Source organism: Lampris incognitus, chromosome 19 (assembly GCF_029633865.1).
Source record: "Lampris incognitus isolate fLamInc1 chromosome 19, fLamInc1.hap2, whole genome shotgun sequence".
In the NCBI taxonomy this organism is placed as follows: Eukaryota; Metazoa; Chordata; class Actinopteri; order Lampriformes; family Lampridae; genus Lampris; species Lampris incognitus.
The window spans coordinates 12,341,096-12,365,000 of NC_079229.1; the positions used below are offsets into that span (position 1 = coordinate 12,341,096).

Below are 23,905 nucleotides of genomic sequence, written 5' to 3' on the forward strand. Positions count from 1 at the left end.
GCGTCAGTCAATCTCCTGGAGCAGTATGCTACTGGCTTCCAGTCTTCCCCATGGAGCTGCGGTAGCATGCCACTGATCCCATAGCTACTTATAATATCAAACCTGGGTGGAATGAGTTTGTGGCAGAACAAGGTGCTGCAGCTAGAGAAGCCTTTACACTCTGGTCTGAGTCAGAAGGCCTAGACAGGGGGCATTGTTTGAGCATAAAAAACTTACAAATACAGGATTTAAATATGCTCTTCGTTTTATTAAGCAAAATGAGAACACAATGAGAGCTGACTTGCTTGCCAGGAAGTTGCAAAGTAACAATCATAATGACTTCTGGAAAGAGGTCAAAGTCATGAGTAATCATAAAACCCCCCCTACCGTCTGATACTGAGGGTGTTTGTGGCTCAGACAAAATAGCTGAGGTATGGCGAGAGCATTATTGCAATTTATTGAACTGTGTTAAAAGTAATGCAGTTGTAGTGGGTAAGGCTGATCTCTCTGTTAACGCAGTAGTCAGGTCAGCTGATGTCTCAAGATGCCATTATGATGCTACATGATAACAACACATGTGGTATGGACTGCATTACTGCAGAAAACCTAAAGTATGCCAGTCTTAGGCTCTGCCCAATGCTTCCCATGTAATTCACTGGTCTTATGGTTCACGGGGTTCTTCCTGATTCTATGATGTCTGTACTGTTAGTCCCTGTCCTTAAAGACAAGGCTGGCAAACTAAATAGCATGGACAATTATAGCGCTATTGCCCTTGCCAGTGTTCTGTCTAAAGTGCTGGAAAGAATTCTCCTAACTAGGTTGGAAATGTATATTCTCACAACTGACAATCAGTTTGGATTTAAAAGAAAACACAGCACTGATTTATGCATTTATGCTGTAAAGGAGATAATGGCCAAAATTCTACTATATTTCCATGTTTTATTGATGCTTCCAGGGCATTTGACAGGGTTGACCATGAGAAATTACTTATTAAATTGCTGGCTAGAGGTTCCAAATTATATAGTCAGAATTCGTATCTTCTGGTATGCTCATCAGACATTTCAGGTTAAATGGGACAATGATGTGTCTGCCCCATTCCATGTAGGCAATGGGGTTCGCCAAGGTGGAATTTTGTCTCCTTTTTTGTTCAACGTGTATATGGATGACCTGTCAAGACAGCTGAATGGGTGTAACACGGGCTGTCTTGTGGGTGGCTCTGTCGTCAATCATCTCATGTATGCTGATGATTTAGTTTTTGTTAGCCCATGTAGTGCTGGACTTCAGCAGCTACTGAAGTTGTGCTCGCACTATGGCGAAGAACATGACATTAAATATAACGCCAAAAAAAGTAATGTCATGATTGTCAGGACTAGAGAGGACAGGAAATCAAATTTTCCTGTGTTTCAGTTATCAGATAGTCCTCTCTACATGCAAGGAAATAAAAGATCTTGGACATGTCCTCTCTGATGATGTGACGGATGACAGAGATATATACCGGCACTGCTGTAAAATCTTTGCCCAGGCTTATATGTTGCTCCGGAAGTTCTCTATGTACTCTGTTGATGTCAAGTGTTCATTGTTTAGAGCTTATATAACACCTCTGTATACAGCTCATCTCTGGTCTTCTTACAGGAAGAGAAGTATGCAGAGGCTCAGAGTAGCTTACAATGATGCTATGAGGTTGTTGCTTCATGTCCCCAGATGGCATAGTGCCAGTCAGTAGTTTGTGTCCTCAGATGCCTACATGTGTGTACTTTTAAGACAGCTAATGTATAATTTTATGTGTTGCCTGGGTGTGTTCGAGAACAGCATCATAGAGGCTCTAACCAGTCCTACGAAAAGCTGCTATCGGTTTACATCCAGACTTCAAAAGCACTGGCGAGACAGCCTGTTTCTGTTTATGAACTGACTGTGTTTTACGGTGCGTGTGGACGCCTCACATGTTTTGTGTGTGTGTGTGTGTGTGTGTGTGTGTGTGTGTGTGTGTGTGTGTGTGTGTGTGTGTGTGCGCGTGCGTGCGTGCGTGCGTGCGTGCGTGCGTGCGTGCGTGCGTGCGTGCGTGCTCGTGGAGTGTACGGGTGTCATGTATGCCTAAATGTTTTTTTTCTTTTATTGTATTGTTTTCTTTTATTGTATTGTTGCTTTTATGCTATGGACCGGCTGTGTGTCCGAAATAAAGATTATTATTAATAAAGCTAGTTAGCCAGAAATGCTGGAGTTACTGAACAAATAATTGTTACATATTTTATGTATAAGTCCATGAAGTTCTGAAAAAGGATTTAGCTTACAAATTATTACGTATGTATGGAGGTTTAAAAGAACTGGGACTTTCTGGTTAGTAACAATTTGGTCATGTGTTTAAGACACAAATGCAGTTTGTTTAAAATATAATGCTGTCCAACAGCATTTAAAAGTTAACTGTACTTGTTCAACTCCTGTACCTGAGTAGGAGGAGTAGTGTACAAATGACTTTATGTTTAATGTAATTTAATCTCAGTCAGATATGTAATCACTTCCTTTTACTTTGAACTGCAACTTCCTCAGCCTGTTTGTTTTTTGCTCTTAAAACAGACAACAGAATCTTCTACACCGCCCCCAGCAGGCAGTACATGCGGCTGGCTAGTTGCGCTGTCAGAGGAAGAGAAGAGATGTGTTCTGACAGAGTGCCACAATAACCCTGCTACTAGAAATCACAATGGCACCAGAGGCACCAGAAACAGGCTTATTGCTGCCTACTACTGGCCTACACTGATACAGGATGTTAAAGACTGGGTATTGTACTACAGAGTGATATATGCCCGTTACTTGACTCATCTGCTGATTTGTTTAGACTAACATGATTTTTGGCTTTTTGTGATGTTGCATAAAATGAAACCGTCACACAATTTCCCAATTTGCAGTTACAGGTGGAACATTTGTAGGATGTGATATTGTTAGATAGCTCCTTCATTGGCCTTTTATTATGCTAGACAATAATTTTTTTTATAAAAATGTATTCGTTTGTATCAACCTGTCTTTCAGGTCAGATGTTGTCACCGCTGCCAGTTGAATGAACCCATCAAGACTGTTGCACTGGTGTTACATTCCATTAAGGTACCGCTTACAGTGTTTTAGCATAGTGAAGACTAATGTGGATTAACGTGCTAGTCACAAGCGTGAGTACAGGTAAAAGAAGCTTTGGAGGTGCTTGGTTTGGATTTGATTGGACCACTGCCAGAAACAGCACGCAACAACATATATGTCTTTACCCTGACGGACCTCTACACAAAGTGAGTGATGATTACAGAGCCTCTGCAATCTAAGACAGCAACTGAGGTGTCTTCAACAGTAACTTCTAAGTTGTACATGTTTGGCATGGTCAGCAAAATCACCACAGACCAAGGGAAGGAGTTGGTCAACAAGGTGATGTGTTGTGAAAGTTTATTTAATAATGTTAGAGTTTTTTCCTTCCCCTCTCTCCACATATATGTTGTTGTCTGCAAGTACTTCAGTCTTGCAACTTTAACTGATCATTTCTCTGCAGCTCAATGGCAACATTTTCAGTTTGCTGAAAATCAAGCTCGCGGTCTCCAGTGCTCACCATCCCCAGGCCAATGGACAGGTAACTCTTTGTTTGTCTGTCCTCTAAGATCTGTTGTTGTTAAATCACTTCTGCTTATTCATAAACTTCACAAATACATTGAAATGTACAGGATCACAAGACCAACCAGAACATCAGGCATGCTCTCAGAAACTATGTGAATGACAAACACAACGACTGGGACCTCCACCTTCCTGCTGTGGTGTATGGAATTAACACTGCAAAGCAGGTTGTGTCTTAACACATCCACTTTTATATATATACTAATAGTCACAATGTTATTACTTGAAAGAGACATAGAAGTGATCCCCTGTTTAATTTCTCCACTAAAGAATGTAGTTTTTAGTTTATTTTTACAATGTTAAAACTTAATTGATGAATTTGTGATTATTAATATTCAGTGTCAAGGGTGGATTTCTTTTTAATATAAACTTAGCACAAAAAGTAAGGAAATTTGTGTTTGGTAGATTATTTCTTTGTTGTAACAATGCTTCTTGGCAATAAATCTTATATCAGGCACCGGATTGTCAGCACCTGGGGTACCAGAAGCTCAAAACAAGAGTCAATAGCAACAGCAAAATAAGCTGTCTGCATTGGCAGAGAAGATTTGGCAAATTTTTCATGGGCGCAACCCACATACTCAGCTCTGCTGCTCATCCCACAAATGCATGTTCCTTACAAATGTGGCACCATTTAAAAGGGAAATAAACGAGCTTTCCAACGGTATACGATTTATTGCCAAGAAGCATTGTTAAAATGAAGAAATAATCTACCAAACACAAATTTCCTTACTTTTTGTGCTAAGTATATACAGTAGATGTAGTTATTAGTAGGGCGCGTCCTTGTGATCAGAACTCCACTAAGCACAGTCCCTACATCCTCCTTTTCCATCGGCACATGCGTGTGCCAGAAGTGATGAATACCTGTCCCATGGGAGGTGATTTTGAAGTTGCTGACCCAGAAGATGATGTTGACACCAAAGTCAATGAGATGAAACTTCCCAAAGAAACGGTTTGTACTGAAGAGAAGACACCAGACAATTCTATGTTCATTTTCAGTGAGTATTAATTATTGGGTAGTGTTATTTTTTTGTAGGTTCTTTGCAACATAGAGAGCACAGAGCATGCAACACAAGACCTTCTGAGATCACAAGCTCAAGTATATAAGAGTATGTTCAGTTCAGGCTGGTGATAATGTTCTCATTTCACAGGACCCCAAAAAACGACTGACTGGAGGCACTTTAACCAAGGACCATATACTGTTGCCAGCATCACTTCCAAAGGGGTGGCCAACATTATGAACGGTTCAACTTGCCAGAAGGTCCAAGTGTCAAGACTAAGGACGTACAACAGATTGAAAAGTAAGGGTGTTAGATACACTGTGTATGCAACTCTTAACAATTAAATGCTGGGTCCAAAAATATTGGATTCATGTTTGGAATTCCTGTTGTCAGTAATTGTCACATATTTGTGTATCATCAGCTGCACCAGCAGAGAGGACGTTTCTCGAGGACCACTGTTACTCAACACTTAAATGGCAGATGGAGCATCCATATGCTTGGTCAGGTGCAAAATGGGAGAAAGACTTGGGCCCTCTTCAGAATGATCTGGTAAGTACTCTTTCCATCCAGCAACACCTTTGCATATTTTGTAGTTTTTCCATTAATTAATCATGTCAAATGGTCTTTACTTTTAGTTGAAGTGTGTGTTGGACCAACATAAGCCATCAGGAGAGCCAATTGTGAAGCGAGGCCAAACCTGCCTCACACCAGAAGACTTGTGGAGCCTGGGTTTTAGCCAGTGCTTGGACTCTAATGTGAGTGTGTTTAGTGTCTTAGTTCACTGCACAACGAAGAAAACCCCAGGTAATGCATGATGTCACAGGTGGGAGCTTTAACTGTGTAATCACTGCTTTCTGCAGCTCATTTTAGATTGGGAATGCTGGCCTTAAGGCTGTGGAAGAAGCCGCACGATGACATGTAATTTATACTACTAGATATTACTACATCCTTTTTAATGTACATATTTTGATGCATATACAGTCCTGCTTGAAAGTATGTGAACCCCTTGAGCAGTTTAGATTTTTCTGTTGTTTTACCATGATTTTCTTATTCTATCATCACCAGTTTTTATGTATGAAATGTCAGATATATGTTTATCAGTTGCATGTCCTTGTTTAGTGGGACTTGTTTAAGTAGCCCAAAAACTACATGAAACATGGAATTAGTGTATGTGCAAAAGTAAGTGAACCCCCAGCTGCATTGGTTAAGTCAAGCAGGTAACGGACTCGGGTGAAACACATTTGGGTGCTTATTTAATCATTTAGGCAGACCAATGAAATGAGACATCCTTGGGAAAGGGTTTGGCCTGCACTAATTAAAAGAGAGAGGAAACCAACCAAACCACTGTGGTCCCATACAAATCAACAATGCCGAGAGCAAAGGAGATATCCGAGGACACGAAGAAGAGGGTAGTGATAGCCCATCAGTCTGCGGAGGGATATAAGACCAGAATCTCCTGCCATCAGTCAGGGAGTTGAAGCTGGGACGAAAATGGATTATGCAACAAGACAATTACCCAAAGCATTCCAGCAAAACTACAAAGGAATGGCTTCAGAGAAAGAGGATTCGTACTCTGGATAGGCCCAGTCAAAGTCCGGATCTTAATCCAATTGAAATGTTGTGGCGAGACCTGAAGAAGTTGGTACATACCAGATGACCCCCCAACCTCTCTCAACTGGCTGAGTTCTGCAAGGAGGATTGCGCAAAAAGCCCCATAAGCAGATGTGAGAGACTGGTTAGTGGTTACAGAAGATGTTTGGTTGAAGTAATGGCTGCAAAAGGAGGAGCCACAAGCTACTAATACAAGGGTTCACATACTTTTGCACATGTTAAATTTTCAGTTTTTGTGAAATAAACCACCTTTGTTGAATTAAATAATGAAAATATATCTCTTTTTGTGTGTGTGTCCATTATTTGGAAGGTGTGCTTTACAAATTGGGATTTGGATGTATGTGTAATAAGCTTATTTTAATGTTTTTTACAAAAACAGTGACCATGTCTGGAGGGTTCACAAACTTTCAAGCAGCACTGTATGTTTAATCATTTCTGCTGCTCTTGCCATGAGGGAAAAGATGTTCACATTGTGGACCTCTATGTTGTGCCCACCTGGAAAGACAAAAACATGGAGCCGCTGCTTTGTTTGCCAGTAAGTTCTTGTTGTTGCGATCACACACTCATCAACCGAGAAAACACTATAATTGGCAACAGACACACAAGTATTTCTGTGTGCTGATGTGTATTATTTTGTCCCAGTGCTATGAGGAAAACTTGCGCTGCAAGGGTACCATACTGTCAGCACTTGGAGCAGGCAGAAGGATGAAGCTGCTCACCATCTGCTATGTGTTGAGTGTCCTGTCATAACCCGTCCAGCTTTTATTGTTGAACTCAACAGAAGCGTTGGTGTATTGTGTTTTCATAGATACTGACAACATATCCATTGCAGGTTATGTTGGTAGCTGAGAGACAGATACTTTTTCTCGACTCTCTTTGCCCTGATGGTTTTGGAGATGAGGCCTCATCATCATCATAGTCTAGTCAGTTAAGGCAAAATGGCTGCAAAAAGTCATTCACATTTGAGCCTATGTTTTTCTGTTAATTTAGAGTCCAATAAAGAAAAAAATGCAAGGAGCCCAAAATTTTAGGTGGGGGAAGTCTCTGAAATGGCCACGCCCACTTTTTAGGCCTGGAAATCAGTATCTCGGCTCCTGAATGTCGCAGAGAGCTGATCATGGGCTCAAAAGAAGCAGAAGCACCACATTTATATAAGCATTATGAACAAACATATACCTCAAAACCTTTACTTTTTCAGATATTTTAAGAAAACTAATTTTTACTGGTCACGTTTCACGTATCAGCTCCTGAAGGTTGTAAAAAGCTATATTTGACATGAATCTCATTCGCTGCCTATGTTATAAAGCATGAAGCACAATACACACACGAATCATGAGTTTAGAAAATATCTTAGTTGTCTGTGGTTCTTCTTATCACTTGGGATGTAATGCCGCCTCTGACCACAATTACAAATTGGCGCTGTTTGTTTATCAAGTGGTTGATTCTACAGGAAAGGAAGCAGAAGTGCACATGTTTCAGTAAAGCTAGTTTACTGTAAACATTTGCCAAAATATGACATGCATGCCTCATCTGGCCTTCATATCAGTGAGTTAATTTGTTCCTGACCTCGTGGATGGATGGTAAGGAACAGTGTTGTTTTATTTTTGTATGTTTACCTTGTAAAACATTATTTTCACCTTAGCTCATATGTGTAGGCCTAACTAGCCTTGCAAGCATGACTTGCTCGATACACTCGACAGCACAGTTGCACAGTTGTAGTATTTGGCTAAGGCATTACCTACTTTTGGACAGTTGGTGTTTGTGTGTCTGCTTGCTCTACACATGTTGGTTAATTTTGGGCATTTTTAGTTGGCTGGTATGAAAGGGTGAAAGTATTTGTAGTAACAACACTTTTATTGTGCTATATTTGGACACACTTTTATTGGACTATATTTTGTATCTATGCAGAAGAATAAATAACATTGTTTATTGCATGCTATTTTTGTGGGAGGGTGGATGTATTGTGCCATACCAGTGAAACATCACTCTGTTACAAACTTGTGTACAGAAAAATCAAGTTTAAATTAGTTCTGATTTTCCATGATCAGATGATCCCCCATCCTAACTATGGAACTAGGGAACAAGACCCTGTGCATTGTCTGCAAGGTTAGTTTTCACGTGTGTGCTTCAGTAGTATAATGTTTATGACATCAATGAGTCCAACAGTGTTAGTTTTCATGCGTATTCCTTCAGTAATGTAATGTTTATGACAGCAATGAGTCCAACATTTCATTTCTAAATTCATGACAGGAATCTGGTGGAAGGGACATAACTGCTGTCACAGCTCCTAAGCTGCTTCACCAAGTAAAACTGTTTGAAGAATCCGGACTGATCACCAATGATGCGGATATCAATCTTTCACAGAGACTGTCAGCTGTCAATGCAGAAACTTTACAGGATGGATATAAAATCCACAAGAGTTGCTATGATCGCTATAATAACAGCCATTTCAATTGTGCGAAGGATCGTAAACGGAAAAGAGAACTGGACCTTGCAGATCACCAGACTATTGGGGCAAACACACGAGCAAAGGCTGGGCCTAGTCTTGCGTTTGGAGCCGAACTTTGCTTCTATTGTGAAGAGCCAGCCATTGAGAACCCTCGGAAGAAGGACAAATCAGAACCATTGTTAGCTGCTGCGGGAAAAGAAAAGTCAGCAAAACATGTGAAGGATTTCACAGACAATCTAGAGATGATGGCCAAAGTCCTGAATGATGGCAAAATACTCGGATTACTTGAAACTGATGTTAGATCACGGGAGTTATTCTATCACAGGAAGTGCCACTCAAGATACCGTAACAGGTGAGCCAGCACAACATACCCTTTTAAGTTCAATTCTTAAGTTGAGCTATAGTCGGGCCATATATATATATTTTAATAATTTGATTATTTCTTCTTACTAGATACAGTTCAGCGAGCTGCAGGATAAAGCAAGAAAGAACTTCATCACAGAACTCCCCAGACATGATCCAGTATGCTGAATATATCGCCATGGAGGAAGTAGGGAACTTCATTGATGACAGCTCAGAAAATGTTTTTGATCTTCACAAACTCGAGAATATTTATCTGCAGAAAGTTGAAGATTTGGGCTTCGACCGGCCCAAATCTCACTCTACACGATTTGCTGAGAAACTCTCGAACAGCTGTCTGGACATAAATGTAGTGCAGAAAGAGACAGGGGCACATTACAGGGTTATTAAGAAGGGTAGTTTGGACAATGTAAAACAGCCTGCTACAACTCCCTTGTCCCCCTGTCATTGAATGGGGTTGGACTACCGAAGGAGAGGAACTCTTCGTCAAGTGGAGCACAGTTTCCACAAGAGATACATTGTCTCAAGTAACAGGGGTGTGTAGCTGCAGATCTAATAAGTGTACCTCATGTTCTTGTGCTGGCAGAGGGATGAAATGTCTCATTTATTGCAAGTGCCTCAGCAAGTGTTTGAATCCAGTCTGATGGGATGTGTGAGGTTAAAATAAAGATTTTTTTGGACCTCACATGGTTTGCTTTGTTTCTTTGGTGGTTACTGGGTTCCTCCTCTTATAACAAAGAGTCAACTTGAATACTAGCACTCCATGAGTAGATGTAACACTTTTACTCAAACAAACTGTATAGCCTTCTTGCACAGATTTGGCTAAAGTTGATTGCATGCTGCTGATCAATTCAATGGAAAAAAGAACATGTTCATGAATAGCTCAAAACGTGAAGGTTTTAGGGCATACAGTATATTTGTTCAGAGCACTAATATAAATAGTTATTTCCACATCTTTTGAGCCCAATATCAACTCGGGGCAACCTCCGAGAGCTGAGCCTGAGATATAGTCCCAGGGCTAAAAAGTGGGCGTGGCCATGTATGTGAACAGTGAAAATTAGTTTTTTGTAAATACCTGAAAAAGTAAAGGTTTTGGGGTATATGTTTGTTCATAATGCTTATATAAATGTGGTGCTTCTGCTTCTTTTAAGCCCATGATCAGCTCTCTGCGACATTCAGGAGCCGAGATACTGATTTCCAGGCCTAAAAAGTGGGCGTGGCCATTTCAGAGACTTCCCCCACCTAAAATTTTGGGCTCCTTGCATTTTTTTCATTATTGGACCCTAAATTAACAGAAAAACATTGGCTCAAATGTGAATGACTTTTTGCAGCCTTGACCCCATATTTGCCCTTAACTGACCAGACTAAGAATAGAGTAAGTATCATCTTTCTTGCTTGACAAGTTGCTATTAGTCTTATTCCAGCTGCTTGAGTATTAGTCCTTTTCTCTATACATCTGCTGCTGGTTCCTAGTGGGATCTTATTCTAACTGTAGCTGTCTTATTCTATTTACTTACTTGTCTTATTTACTTATTCTAGCTGTAGCTGTTTTTCACCTACTGTGTCCTTAATTATTTCTTGTTGCCTAGCTGCTTTGACTTAGTTGTCCTTTTAGCTTACAAATATACTCCTTGGTAACTTGCTGTTTGCAGTTTTAATAGTATTGTGTGAGGTTTGATAGAGTTTTACATAAGTGACCAGTTTCTGGGCAATAGGCCTATTTTCAGTGTCCTCTTTGCCAGTTGGGTGTTAAGTGGCCAGGGTGTGGCCAGAACATCACAGGGATTTATAAGTCGGGCCTGATTCAGTTTCAATCCAATGTGCAATTTAACTTCTGGAGTGATTCTGAATTGCTGGTCATCTAGAATAGAGTATCATCTTTCATGCTTAACATGTTGCTATTAATCTTATTCCAGCTGCTTGAGTATTAGTCCTTTTCTCTATACATCTGCTGCTGGTTCCTAGTGGGATCTTATTCTAGCTGTAGCTGTCTTGTTCTATTTACTTACTTGTCTTATTTATTTATTCTAGCTGTAGTTGCTTTTCACCAAGTGTGTTCTTAAATATTTCTTGTTGCCTAGCTATTTTGACTTAGTTATCCTTTTAGCTTATAAATATTGTCCTTGGTAACTTGCTGTTTACAGTTTTAATAGTAATGTGTGAGGTTTGATAGAGTTTTACATAAGTGACCAGTTTCTGGGCAATAGGCCTATTTTCAGTGTACTTCTTTGGCCAATTGGGTGTTAAGTGGCCAGGGTGTGGCCTGCACTCTTGGCAGACAATTAGCAATTAGTGTTCTTTAAGTCACTGCTGCTCCTTGGAAGCATCAAGCAAACAAGCCAAGGACAAACAGGTGTAGGTTGAACAAAGTCAAGCATGACTTTTTCAAGCCAAGACTTCGTCAAGGAAGGACTGCTCTTTTTAGATCCGGTCAGTCATCTGTATTTTGTGTACCTAGTATAGACTACGTGTTTCCTTCGCATTCCTGTCCTTTCCTCTTCCCGGGGCTGGCATAGACGTTGGGTCACTCCGAGGCACTCTGACCCTACCAATCTCATCTATCCCACTCTCTCCACTCACGTTGAGCAAGTGGTGACGTGAGGGCTCTGGAATTGCTAGTCTGTGGTGCCGAAAGCTGAGTTTATCTCAGGCTATGCATCCTTGCTCTCCCTCAACTTTTTTGCTCTAACTGAGACCTGGATCATGCCAGAAAACACTACCACACCCACAGCTCTGTCTGATGTGAACTCTTTTTCTCACACTTCCACAGCTGGGTGGCAGGGTGGTGGCACTGACCTGCTAATCTCCCTGAAATGGAAATACTCTCTTGTTTCCATTCCACAATTTTCTCCTCCCTCTTTTGAATTTTATGCTGTTACTGTCTCTTATCCAGTCAAACTCACCATTGTGGTTGTGTACCACCCACCAGGCCCCTTTGGTGAGTTTCTGGAGGAGCGTGACACACTTGTCTCGCACTTCCCTGTTGATGACTCTGCACTTATCCTTCTCGGTGACTTCAAAATCCACACTAACAAGCTAGACCCTCTTCTCTCTTTCCTCTCCTCCTTTGACCTTCACCTCTCACACTCTCCTCCTACCCACAAGGCCGGCAACCAACTTGACCTTATCTTTACTAGACACTGTCCTATTTCCAATCTGTCTGTTACTCCCCTCCAGCTCTCTGACCACTATTTCATGTCCTACTCTCTCTCCCTCTCTTCACCCCCCTCAGCCCCTTCCCCTACCCACATGGTTTCCATCCGTAGACATCTCCGCTCTGTCTCCGCCACTGATCTTTCTTCCTCTGTTACCTCTATCCTCCTTACATCTGAATCTTTCTCTCTCCTACCCTCTGACACTGCTACTGATCTTCTCTCTACCCTCTCCTCTTCTCTGGACAATCTCTGTCCCCTCCCCTCCAGGCCTGCATGCCCAACTCCACCTGCCCCTTGGCTGACCGACTCAGTACATACTGACAGACGGAGCCTGAGAGTGGCAGAGCGCAAATGGAGTAAAGGCAAACTCCCAGAGGAACTTCTCAACTTCCAATCTCTTCTTTCCACTTTCTCCTCCTCCTTTTCTGCTGCTAAGGCTGCCTTCTATCACTCTAAAATCCTATCCTCTGCCTCTAATCCTAAGAAACTCTTTGAAACCTTCTCTAAACTTCTTCAACCCCACCTCTTTCTCCCTGATGACTTCGCCAACATCTTTGACAAGAAGGTAAACGACATCAGATCCTCCTTTTCTCACCACCCGGTTAGTGCTGCTTGCATCATCACACCCTCTGCACCCTCCCTCACCTCTCCAAATCCCACCTTATCCCACCTCGCTCCCCTCTCCCCCGACGAGGTCCTAAACCTCATCACATCCAGTCGCCCCACCACATGCTGCCTTGACCCGGCCCCCCCCTTCTTCATTCTATAGCGTCTGAACTCCTTCCCTTTCTAACCCACCTCATCAACGCCTCCCTCCAGGTAGGATGCTTTCCATCTGCCTTCAAGACTGCTACCCCCTTCTCAAGAAACCATCACTTAACCCCTCTGACAACAAAAAAAACTACAGACCGGTTTCCATTCTACCCTTTCTATCCAAAACTTTGGAACGTGCTGCCTTTAACCAACTTTCTTTGTACCTCCACCAGAACAACCTCCTGGACACCAACCAGTCTGGGTTCAGGGTGGGTCACTCGACAGAGACGGCCCTCCTTGCAGTGACAGAATCGCTGCACTCTGCGAGAGCAAACTCTCTCTCCTCTGTCCTGATACTCCTGGACCTGTCAGCTGCATTCAACACAGTGAACCACCAGATCCTCCTCTGTACCCTCGAGGGGCTGGGTGTCACAGGCTCTGCACTCTCAATTTTTGCATCCTACCTGACGGGTCGCTCCTACCAGGTAACATGGAGGGGATCTGTGTCGGAGCCTCGCAGACTGACTACAGGCGTTCCACAGGGTTCGGTTCTGGGTCCTCTCCTTGTACACGACATCCCTGGGTTCTGTTATTTGCTCGCATGACTTCTCTTACCATTGTTATGCCAATGACACCCAGCTGATCTTGTCCTTTCCTCCATTTGATACACAAGTAGAGACACGCATTGCTGTGTGCTTGACTGACATCTTGGAGTGGATGGCAAAGGTTTTTGGCACCGAGACCTGGCCATCGACAACACCGTGGTGACGCCAACTCGGACTGTGGGGAATCTGGGTATGATCCTGGATGACCAACTGTCGTTTGCTGCAAACGTTGCATTGTTTGCTGCAAACGTTGCATCGTTTGCTCACTCCTGCAGATTTCTCCTCTATAACATCAGGAGGATTCGCCCATTCCTCACCGATGAGATGGCACAGGTGCTCATCCAGGCTCTGGTCATCTCCTGGCTGGACTACGGCAACTCCCTCCTTGCTGGCACCCCAGCGTTGGCTATCAGACCTCTAGAGCTTGTTCAGAAAGCTGCAGCTCGTCTGGTGTTCAACCGCCCTAAGTTCTCCCACACAACTCCCCTTCTCATGTCTCTACACTGGCTCCCAGTAGCTGCTTGCATCCAGTTTAAGACTTTGGTGGTAGTCTACAGGGCAGTGAAAGGAACAGCTCCTTCCTATCTCCAGGCCATGGTCAAGCCCAACACCCATGCCCGACCACTTCGCTCTGCTGCTTCGGGATGCCTGGTTGCCCCGTCGCTCAGAGGCCCCTGCTGTCGATCGACCCGGTCAAGGCTCTTTTCTGTCCTGGCCCCACAGTGCACTGATGACAAGTAGTTCTCCTGATTTCCTACGTTAAATACACTTATTGTAAGTCGCTTTGGATAAAAGCGTCGGCTAAATGACTGTAATGTAATGTGTTTTCTCTGTATTGCCAGACACATTGCAGCCTTCATTGGCCTGGGAACCTGGACTGAGAAAACAGGAAGAGACCTTGAAATACGACTTAACTGATGGAACTGTGTAAAGCTATACAAGTAAATATGTATACATGTTTAAACAAGCTAGCAGGTGTATTTCAAACTCATTTAATGGAGGATGCACGTTTCCTTTTCCAGTATTTTCCTCAACAGACCACAGGAAATTGCTGCGGTGTCTTCACGCCGATGGTCGGCATGTTTGATTCCTCAAAGCTGTTATGTAAATGTCACCATGTGTTAGTTTTCCTTGTATTTCACAGTGCGCCCTCTGCATCTGCACCACATCCCCATTAACATTCACAGAGGTGAGCGGTTTTTTTTCTGATAAGTACACCATCACACTGCTGGTAAATGTGTCAGATTTTATTTGTGTGTGTTTTAGTGGGAAATGCCATTATTTCGCCGGTGGTGGTGCATTCAGCTGATGGAGAGGTTTTGCATAGAAGGGTGTGACTGACATAACACATAGCATGTCATTATCTTGGCTGTGTTGTCCAAGTGATAGAATGATGTTATTCAAAGGCATGGACAGAGACTTGCCTGCTGGACAGAGGAAGCATCCCATCTCCTTCAGGGAACCCTTGAGCCTCTCTTCAGGGTGTCAAAAACCACCTCTGCCAAACTGTCGCCCAGCAGTAAAGTTGTGATTGGCGAGGTTGAAGAGGACAATGTTGAGGTAAATGTTGTTTAGTGGACACGTCATGAAATTGTTTGCGTGCTGATGGATAAATAACATTAGTTTATGTGTCGCAATTGTCTCTGTTGTGAGCCTGACAAACTGATTAGGCTTCTAAAAAAAAGAACTAAAACCTAAAAAAGCATCTACTACTTTCGGCTGTTCCCGTTAGGGGTCGCCACAGCGCATCTTCCGTTTCCATCTCTTCCTGTCCTCTGTATCTTCCTCTGTCACACCAGCCACCTGCATGTCCCCCCCTCACCGCATCCATAAACCTCCTCTTTGGCCTTCCTCTTCCCTGGCAGCTCCATATTCAGCAACCTTCTCCCAATATATTCAGCATTTCTCTTCCACACATATCCAAACCATCTCAACCTTCCCTCTCTTGCGTTGTCTCCAAAGAGTACAACTTGAGCTGTCCCTCTAATGTACTCGTTCATAATCCTGTCCTTCTTCATCACTCCCCATGACAGTCATTCTTCATCACTCCTCATGACAATGGCATCTTCATCTCCTCCAGCTCCACCTCCTGTCTTTTCATCAGTGCCACTGTCTCCAAACCATATAACATAGCTGGTCTCACAACCATCTTGTAAACCTTCCCTTTAACAACTGTTGGTACCCTACTGCCGCAAATCACTCCTGCCACTCTTCTTCACCCACTCCACACTGCCTTTACTGTTTTCTTCATTCCGCGTTACTTTGGACAGTTAACCCCAAGTATTTAAACTCATATGCCTTCATCACCTCTACTCCTTGCATCCTCACCATTCCACTGTCTTCCCTCTCATTCACTCATGTCTTCCGTCTTGCTATTACTGACTTTCATTCCTTTTCTCCCCAGTGCATACTTCCACCTCTCCAGGCTCTCCTCAACCTGCACCCTACTCTCACTACAGATCAGTGTCATCCACAAACACAATTGTCCACGGAGACTCCTGCCTGATCTCGTCTGTCAACGTATCCATCACCATTGCAAACAAGAAAGGGCTCAGGTGATCCTTGATGTAATCCCACCTTGAACCCATCTGCCATTCCAACCACACACTTCATTCATACATGTCCTGCACCACTCCTACATACTTCTCCCCACTTGCTCATACAATTCAACACCTCCTCTCTCGGCACCCTGTCATATGCTTTCTCTAAAACCACAAAGACATAATGTAACTCCTTCTGGCCTTCTCTATACTTGTCCATCAACATTCCCAAAGCAAACATCACATCTGTGGTGCTCTTTCCTGGCATGAAACCATACACCTGCTGCTGATCATCTCCTCTCCTCTTAACCTAGCTCCTATTACTCCTTCCTATATCTATATATAGATATACACTACCGTTCAAAAGTTTGGGATCACCCAAACAATTTCGTGTTTTCCATGAAAAGTCACACTTATTCACCACCATATGTTGTGAAATGAATAGAAAATAGAGTCAAGACATTGACAAGGTTAGAAATAATGATTTGTATTTGAAATAAGATTTTTTTTACATCAAACTTTGCTTTCGTCAAAGAATCCTCCATTTGCAGCAATTACAGCATTGCAGACCTTTGGCATTCTAGCTGTTAATTTGTTGAGGTAATCTGGAGAAATTGCACCCCACGCTTCCAGAAGCAGCTCCCACAAGTTGGATTGGTTGGATGGGCACTTCTTTGAGCAGATTGAGTTTCTGGAGCATCACATTTGTGGGGTCAATTAAACGCTCAAAATGGCCAGAAAAAGAGAACTTTCATCTGAAACTCGACAGTCTATTCTTGTTCTTAGAAATGAAGGCTATTCCATGCGAGAAATTGCTAAGAAATTGAAGATTTCCTACACCGGTGTGTACTACTCCCTTCAGAGGACAGCACAAACAGGCTCTAACAGGTACTATTTAATGAAGATGCCAGTTGGGGACCTGTGAGGCGTCTGTTTCTCAAACTAGAGACTCTAATGTACTTATCTTCTTGCTCAGTTGTGCAACGCGGCCTCCCACTTCTTTTTCTACTCTGGTTAGAGCCTGTTTGTGCTGTCCTCTGAAGGGAGTAGTACACACCGGTGTAGGAAATCTTCAATTTCTTAGCAATTTCTCGCATGGAATAGCCTTCATTTCTAAGAACAAGAATAGACTGTCGAGTTTCAGATGAAAGTTCTCTTTTTCTGGCCATTTTGAGCGTTTAATTGACCCCACAAATGTGATGCTCCAGAAACTCAATCTGCTCAAAGAAGTGCCCATCCAACCAATCCAACTTGTGGGAGCTGCTTCTGGAAGCGTGGGGTGCAATTTCTCCAGATTACCTCAACAAATTAACAGCTAGAATGCCAAAGGTCTGCAATGCTGTAATTGCTGCAAATGGAGGATTCTTTGACGAAGGCAAAGTTTGATGTAAAAAAATTCTTATTTCAAATACAAATCATTATTTCTAACCTTGTCAATGTCTTGACTCTATTTTCTATTCATTTCACAACATATGGTGGTGAATAAGTGTGACTTTTCATGGAAAACACAAAATTGTTTGGGTGATCCCAAACTTTTGAACGGTAGTGTACGTATATATTCAATTCAACATTTTATTGCAGACGCAGGGTCCATAACAAGGACAAATAGGTAAAAGACAAACCCAGGACAATACAAATGGCAAACGCAATAAAGTAACATAAATAGAACAAATCAGTGTCTTATAAAAAGGCAGCTATACCAGTGGTCCCACTGCCGGGATTGGTAGTGTGTGGTGCTGAATCTTATATTTGTCAATTCCTTGATGATTACATTATCAGAGTCACTGAAACGGAAAATAAATGTATAAATGAGATTTCTTAGAAGAACCTGAAAGGTACTGACTCCTACAGCCACAAACATTTCACTTGCACTACACCATCTAGGTCCTTTTATTAGTATTTTCAAAGCATCATTATAAGCTACTCGAAGCCTCTGTAAGCTTGCTTTTTTTATAGTTTGACCACAGGTGTGCAGTATGAAGTGTTGTACAATATGTAGTTTGACCACAGGTGTGCAGTATAAAGTGGTGTTCAATATGTAGTTCGACCACAGTTGTGCAGTATAAAGTGATGTACAATATTTAGTTTGACCAAAGGTGTGCAGTATAATGTGTTATACAATATGTATTTTGACCAAAGGTGTGCAGTATAAAGTGGTGTACAATATGTAGTTTGACCACAGGTGTGCAGTATAAAGTGGTGTACAATATGTAGTTTTGCCACAGGTGAGCAGTATAAAGTGGTGTACAATATGTATTTTTGCCACAGATGTGTAGGATACAGTGGTGTACAATATGTAGTTTGACCACAGGTTTGCAGTATAAAGTGGTGTGCAATATGTAGTTTGACCACTGGTGTGCAGTATAAAGTGGTGTACAATATGTAGTTTGGCCACAGGTGTGCAGTGTAAAGTGTTATACAATATGTAGTTTGAGCACAGGTGTGCAGTATAAAGTGTTGTACGATATGTAGTTTGACCACAGGTGTGCAGTATAAAGTGCTGTACAATATGTAGTTTGACCACAGGTTTGCAGTATAAAGTGGTGTACAATATGTAGTTGGACCACAGGTGTGCAGTATAAAATACTATACAATATGCCCTGGAGAGAGACATCTTCACACTAACTGAACACATACCAAGCTTGTGTGACAGAGTGTTTGCTTGTGCATACATCATGCGGCGTTGCCTATAAATATCATCGTCTGTCATTTGTTCAGTAATATAGTGCCCAAGACATTTCACCTTATTACATACCCCAAGATTATTATCAGACAATTTAATATCAGGACATTTTAGATGATTGACCTCTGGTTCTTCAGATCATGACAACACTCTTACTAGCATTGTATTTGAGTCTGGTAACAAGTCATGGACCATAAACCCAGTAAAACAAATAGCAAGGAGGGGAGCTATCCTCGGACTGGCATATTTATGGTGTTCAGGACTAACATGATCTAAGCTACTTGCCTTGTTAACAGACAGCTTGTTTATTGCTTGGTACGCCTCGTGTGACATGATCACCATTGAATCATCACTCTCAATATTGCCCCCTTATACAGATCACTTTGGACATAGTTGAATAAGGTACTATAACGCTGTTGCCATAACTCAGCGATATTGTGTATATTGGAGATACCGACAACAGTGTGTTGTAGAGATGTTTTATAGTTGTTGAGAGCTCTCACCTCTTTCCAGAAATTAGCAGGATTATTTCCTAGCAGCTTCCTAGCCATGGAATCTGCCCTCATGGCTTACTAATTTTTACAGATGATGCGAATGGCGTACTTGTATCTTGCATTAGTGAGCTTCTTGTGTTCAAGCTCAGGCCCTTGTCTGGGTTTGCTTGCCATAGCCCATGATTAAAGGCTTCACAGGCTTCTTCATGATACCCAGCTACATACTTGTTCCAACCAGGCCAGACATTCATCTCATCTCATCTCATGTTCAGCCACTTTTCCGGGATCGGGTTGCGGTGGCAGCAAGCTAAGTCGGGCACTCCAGACGTCCCTCTCCCCAGCAACGCTCTCCAGCTCCTCCTGGGGGATCCTAAGGCGTTCCCAGGCGAGATTGGACATGTAGTCCCTCCAGCGCATTCTGGGTCTCCCCCAGGGTCTCCTCCCAGTTGGCCATGCCCGGTAAACCTCCAAAGGAAGGTGCCCAGGGGCCGTCCTAATCAGATGTCCGAACCATCTAAACTGGCTCCTTTTGATGTGAAGGAGCAGCAGCTCTACTCCAAGCTTCCTCCGGATGTCAGAGCTCCTCACCCTATCTCTAATGCTGAGCCCAACCACCCTTCAGAGGAAACTCATTTCAGCAGCTTGTATCTGGGATCTCACCCTTTCAGTCACTACCCAAAGCTCATGACCATAGGTGAGGATTGGAATGAAGATTGACTGGTAAATTGAGAGCTTTGCCTCCCAGCTCAGCTCCTTCTTCGCCACAACGGTCTGGTACAATGTCTGCATTACTGCTGATGCTGTGCCAATCCGCCTGTCAATTTCCCGCTCCATCCTACCCTCACTCGTGAACAAGACCCCGAGATACTTGAACTCCTTCACTTGAGGCAACAACTCATCCCCAACCCAGAGGGAGCAATCCACCATTTTCCGGTAGAGAACCATGGCCTCAGACTTGGAGGTGCTGACTCTCATCCCAGCCATTTCACACTCATCTGCAAACTGCCCCAGTGCATGCCGGAGGTCTCGTTCTAATGAAGCCAACAAATCCACATCATCTGTGAAGAGCAGAGATGCAATTCTGAGGTTCCCAAACCAGACACACTCCTCACCTTGGCTGCGCCTTGAGATCCTCTCCATGAATATCACAAACAGAATCGGAGACAAGGGACAACCTTGGCGGAGTCCGGCACCCACTGAAAATGTGTTTGACTTTGTGCCAAGAATGCAGACACAGCTCTCACTTTGGTTATACAAGGACCGGATGGCTTGTAGCAACTGCCCCGGTACCCCATACTCCCGCAGTACCCCCCCACAGAGTGCCCTGGGGTACACAGTCGTAAGCCTTCTCCAAGTCCACAAAACACTTGTAGACTGGCTGGTCAAACTCCCACGCCCTCCTCAACATTTCCGCAAGGGTAAAGAATTGGCCCGTTGTTCCAGGGCGGAAACCGCATTGTTCCTCCTGAATCTGAGGTCCGACAATCGGTCGGAGCCTCCTTTTGAGCACCCTAGAGTAGACTTTCCCAGGGAGGCTGAGCAATGTGATGCCATTTAATTGGAGCACACCCTCCCGTCCCCCTTTTTGAATATGGGAACCACCACCCCAGTCTGCCACTCCACAGCTTCTGTCCCCGACTTCCACGCAACACTGAAGAGGTGTGTCAACCAAGACAGCCCAACAATGTCCAGAGCCTTCAGCATCTCAGGGCGAATCTCATCCACACTGGCGCCTTGCCACCGAGGAGCTTTTTAAGTACCTCAGAGATCTCTGCCAGGGATATGGGTGGGGCTTCCCCTGAGTCTTCAGACTCTACCTCCTCTTCCTCCATTTATTGCCATAGCAAGAGGTATGTGATCAATCATTGCTGCCCCATACATAATACCCATACTCCCCAACGAGGCATGAGCATCAGCAGTACAAATACAGTGGTCCAGCCATGACGTAGTGTGCCAGGCCTCACTTATGTATAACTATTTGTAGGCAACAAGACTTTGCTTGACAATATAAGATTATTATCTTATTCGTATCACATAATAATATTATTATCTATTTAATGCCTCCTCTGCCTGGAGGAGGGCAGCTGCTATCTCGTCTTTTCTCTGGTCCTCTTGGCAAAGCTCCTCAGAGAGGCATTGCACCAGGTCCAAGCTCTTACCAATCACCTTGTTAGCAGTGTGAAATGATGCCAAATATGCCAAATCCTTCATGTCAACATCTCTCTGCAGGGTCTGCAGAAATCTAACAAACTAAATCTAACAAACCTTACTAACAAATCCGAGATTTGTTAGTAAGGCTTTCCACTCAGTCCCCCAGAGTTTTTGTTTTCACCATGGCAGTATTTTGTAACTCCTGCACCTCCAGGGCGCTGTAGTTACAGGGCGACGTCTGCAGGACAGCGTCTCTCTGCAGGGCTTCCATCTGCTGCTGGAGCACACATTTCTCTTGTCGGAGAGAGTCTTTTTCTTGCTCCATGGCCTCCTTGGCAACAAGAGCAGCCTGCCACTCCCTCTGAAGTATCTCAATCTGACAGTGGACTTCCTCTTGATAAATAGAGCTCTCCTGGAGCTCTCACCTGTGGAGGTATGCAGCCCTGTCCAGGATGGCCCACAAGAACACTTCAACCTCTGTCGTTCTCTTCCTCTCTTCTCTTAATACAGCCAACCCCTTTTCTCGCTCCATGTTCTCCTTTACATAAAAAGCGGCCTGTGCCGCTTCAGTTTTAAGGAGACACTTTCTCTGGACGATCTGAATCTGACTGGAGAGTTGGTCTTGATACATAGATCTCTCCTGGAGACAGCTCTGGAGGTATGCCATATTGTCCAGGCATGCTCGTGAGAGCTCTACCACCTGCAGTGCAGTGGGGCATATCTCCTTGCTCTGATGCTCCGGCTCTCTCCATCTCCTCTCTTCTTGTGGTATAGTCAGGGGTATCTCCATCCTGCTGTTCCCCTCTTCTGTCTTCGGACACTACAATACAGAACAGGATCAGTTAAATTATAACTTTTGTCAGAATCGATTTCCTTTTTATTTTTGATACATAATGAGGACAGTGACGTTCGCCATGTTTGCTATACAACAGATGGTAAATATCAGTGATTATCTGCATAGGCATTGCTAGGACATCAGGTATGGGGAAGCTACATTTCCTAGGATTTTCATAAAACAAAATTAGCTTAACCCAATAGCTAGACTGGCACTTAAAATAAGAAAGTCCTCATTTTGTTTAAATACGATTCAATGAACCTTATTCAACTGTGAGCCTTCGACTCAAAATTACAATAAAATTTCCCATCAGGCCTACATGTTATTATCACTGGTGTCATCAAACTGCGATGGGACAGCAGAATAATTCAGTTCATTCTTTACACAGATTAACATCCATTTATCCTAAACTCAGTTTGCCTTTACCAGTCAGATATCATATATTCAATTCAATTCCATTATCCAAACTGCTTATCCCAATCGGGGTCGCAGGAATGCTGGAGCCTATCCCAGCAGTCATTGGGCGGCAGGCGGGGAGACACCCTGGACAGGCCGCCAGTCCATCACAGGGCCAAAATTCACCCATTGTTCTTACATTGTTTTTCCTTAGAGTTTTATGGTTTTTAATCACTCATTGATTTTAAGTTTTATTCCTCTTTTATTCCCTATGCCTGCCTGTTTATTCAAAAATTACTGTGTACTTTATTGTTGAGTTTTATGTGTTCATTGTAAGATAATAATCATAATATATTTATAGATAAATATATTTTGATTATATTGTATGTGTGTGTGTGTGTGTGTGTATATATATATATATATATATATATATATATATACACATACACATAAAAGATAATAATCATAATATATATACACATACATGCATACAAATGTACATATAAAATAAATAAATAAATGAAATAGAAAATAGAATGATAAAAATGAAGAAAGAAGGGGATGAGGGAAGGGCAGAGGAACACAGAGAGGGAGCTCAGCTATCGTCAGGGTCAGGTAGAATTGATAGTGTTCTGTTGGACTGGTAGGTGGAAGAGGGTCCATCCATTGCAGGGTCCTATGAGATCCTGATGGCTTCTTCCAAGGCTGCCAGAAGGCCTTGCCCCCCCACCCCCCACCCCGCAGGGCAGGCCAAAACACTCTGGTCTACGAATTAGTAGTCTCCTAGATTCTAGAATCGTAGCGTTTGCACGGCAAAATACATCAAGATATTAAGGGCAAAAAAAAAAACTCTAGGGACAGTGTGTATTTTCGGAGCAGTGAGCTTTAACGGTGTGTCGAACAGATGGAGTTTAGGTCCAAAGATACATTTTTCGGACTGTTAGGGTTTCGGAATAACGGGAAGTCCTCATGAATGACGTCAATCGGTTCGAAAAGTGAAGCAGTTCGCCTTAATTTCGCGACCAAACGAAGGGGGAAAAACTATTTCACATTTTAATTCTAAATTCATTCATAAGGGATTATAACGAACGCAAACCAATATCTCTCGTACTCCACACTGGGGTATATTCATGGTTTTGTTGAAGGTTAATTTTTTTTTTCAGTGATAATTTTCCCTAGCCTCTCGATAGCACCGCCTATGATTAAATGTGTTTCGATCTGCTCAACACATCAGCGGTAAACACGGAATGTGTC

General features: G+C 43.0%; 1 long non-coding RNA gene across 1 annotated transcript; it reads left to right on the forward strand.

Annotated features, from left to right (window-relative positions):
• The first annotated feature begins 7,696 nt into the window (after positions 1-7,696).
• LOC130130181 (uncharacterized) lies at positions 7,697-8,546 on the forward strand. The gene is made up of 3 exons (XR_008812100.1): positions 7,697-7,810; positions 8,279-8,336; positions 8,481-8,546. It is a non-coding gene; the product is annotated as an uncharacterized LOC130130181 (long non-coding RNA).
• The last annotated feature ends 15,359 nt before the right edge of the window (positions 8,547-23,905 follow it).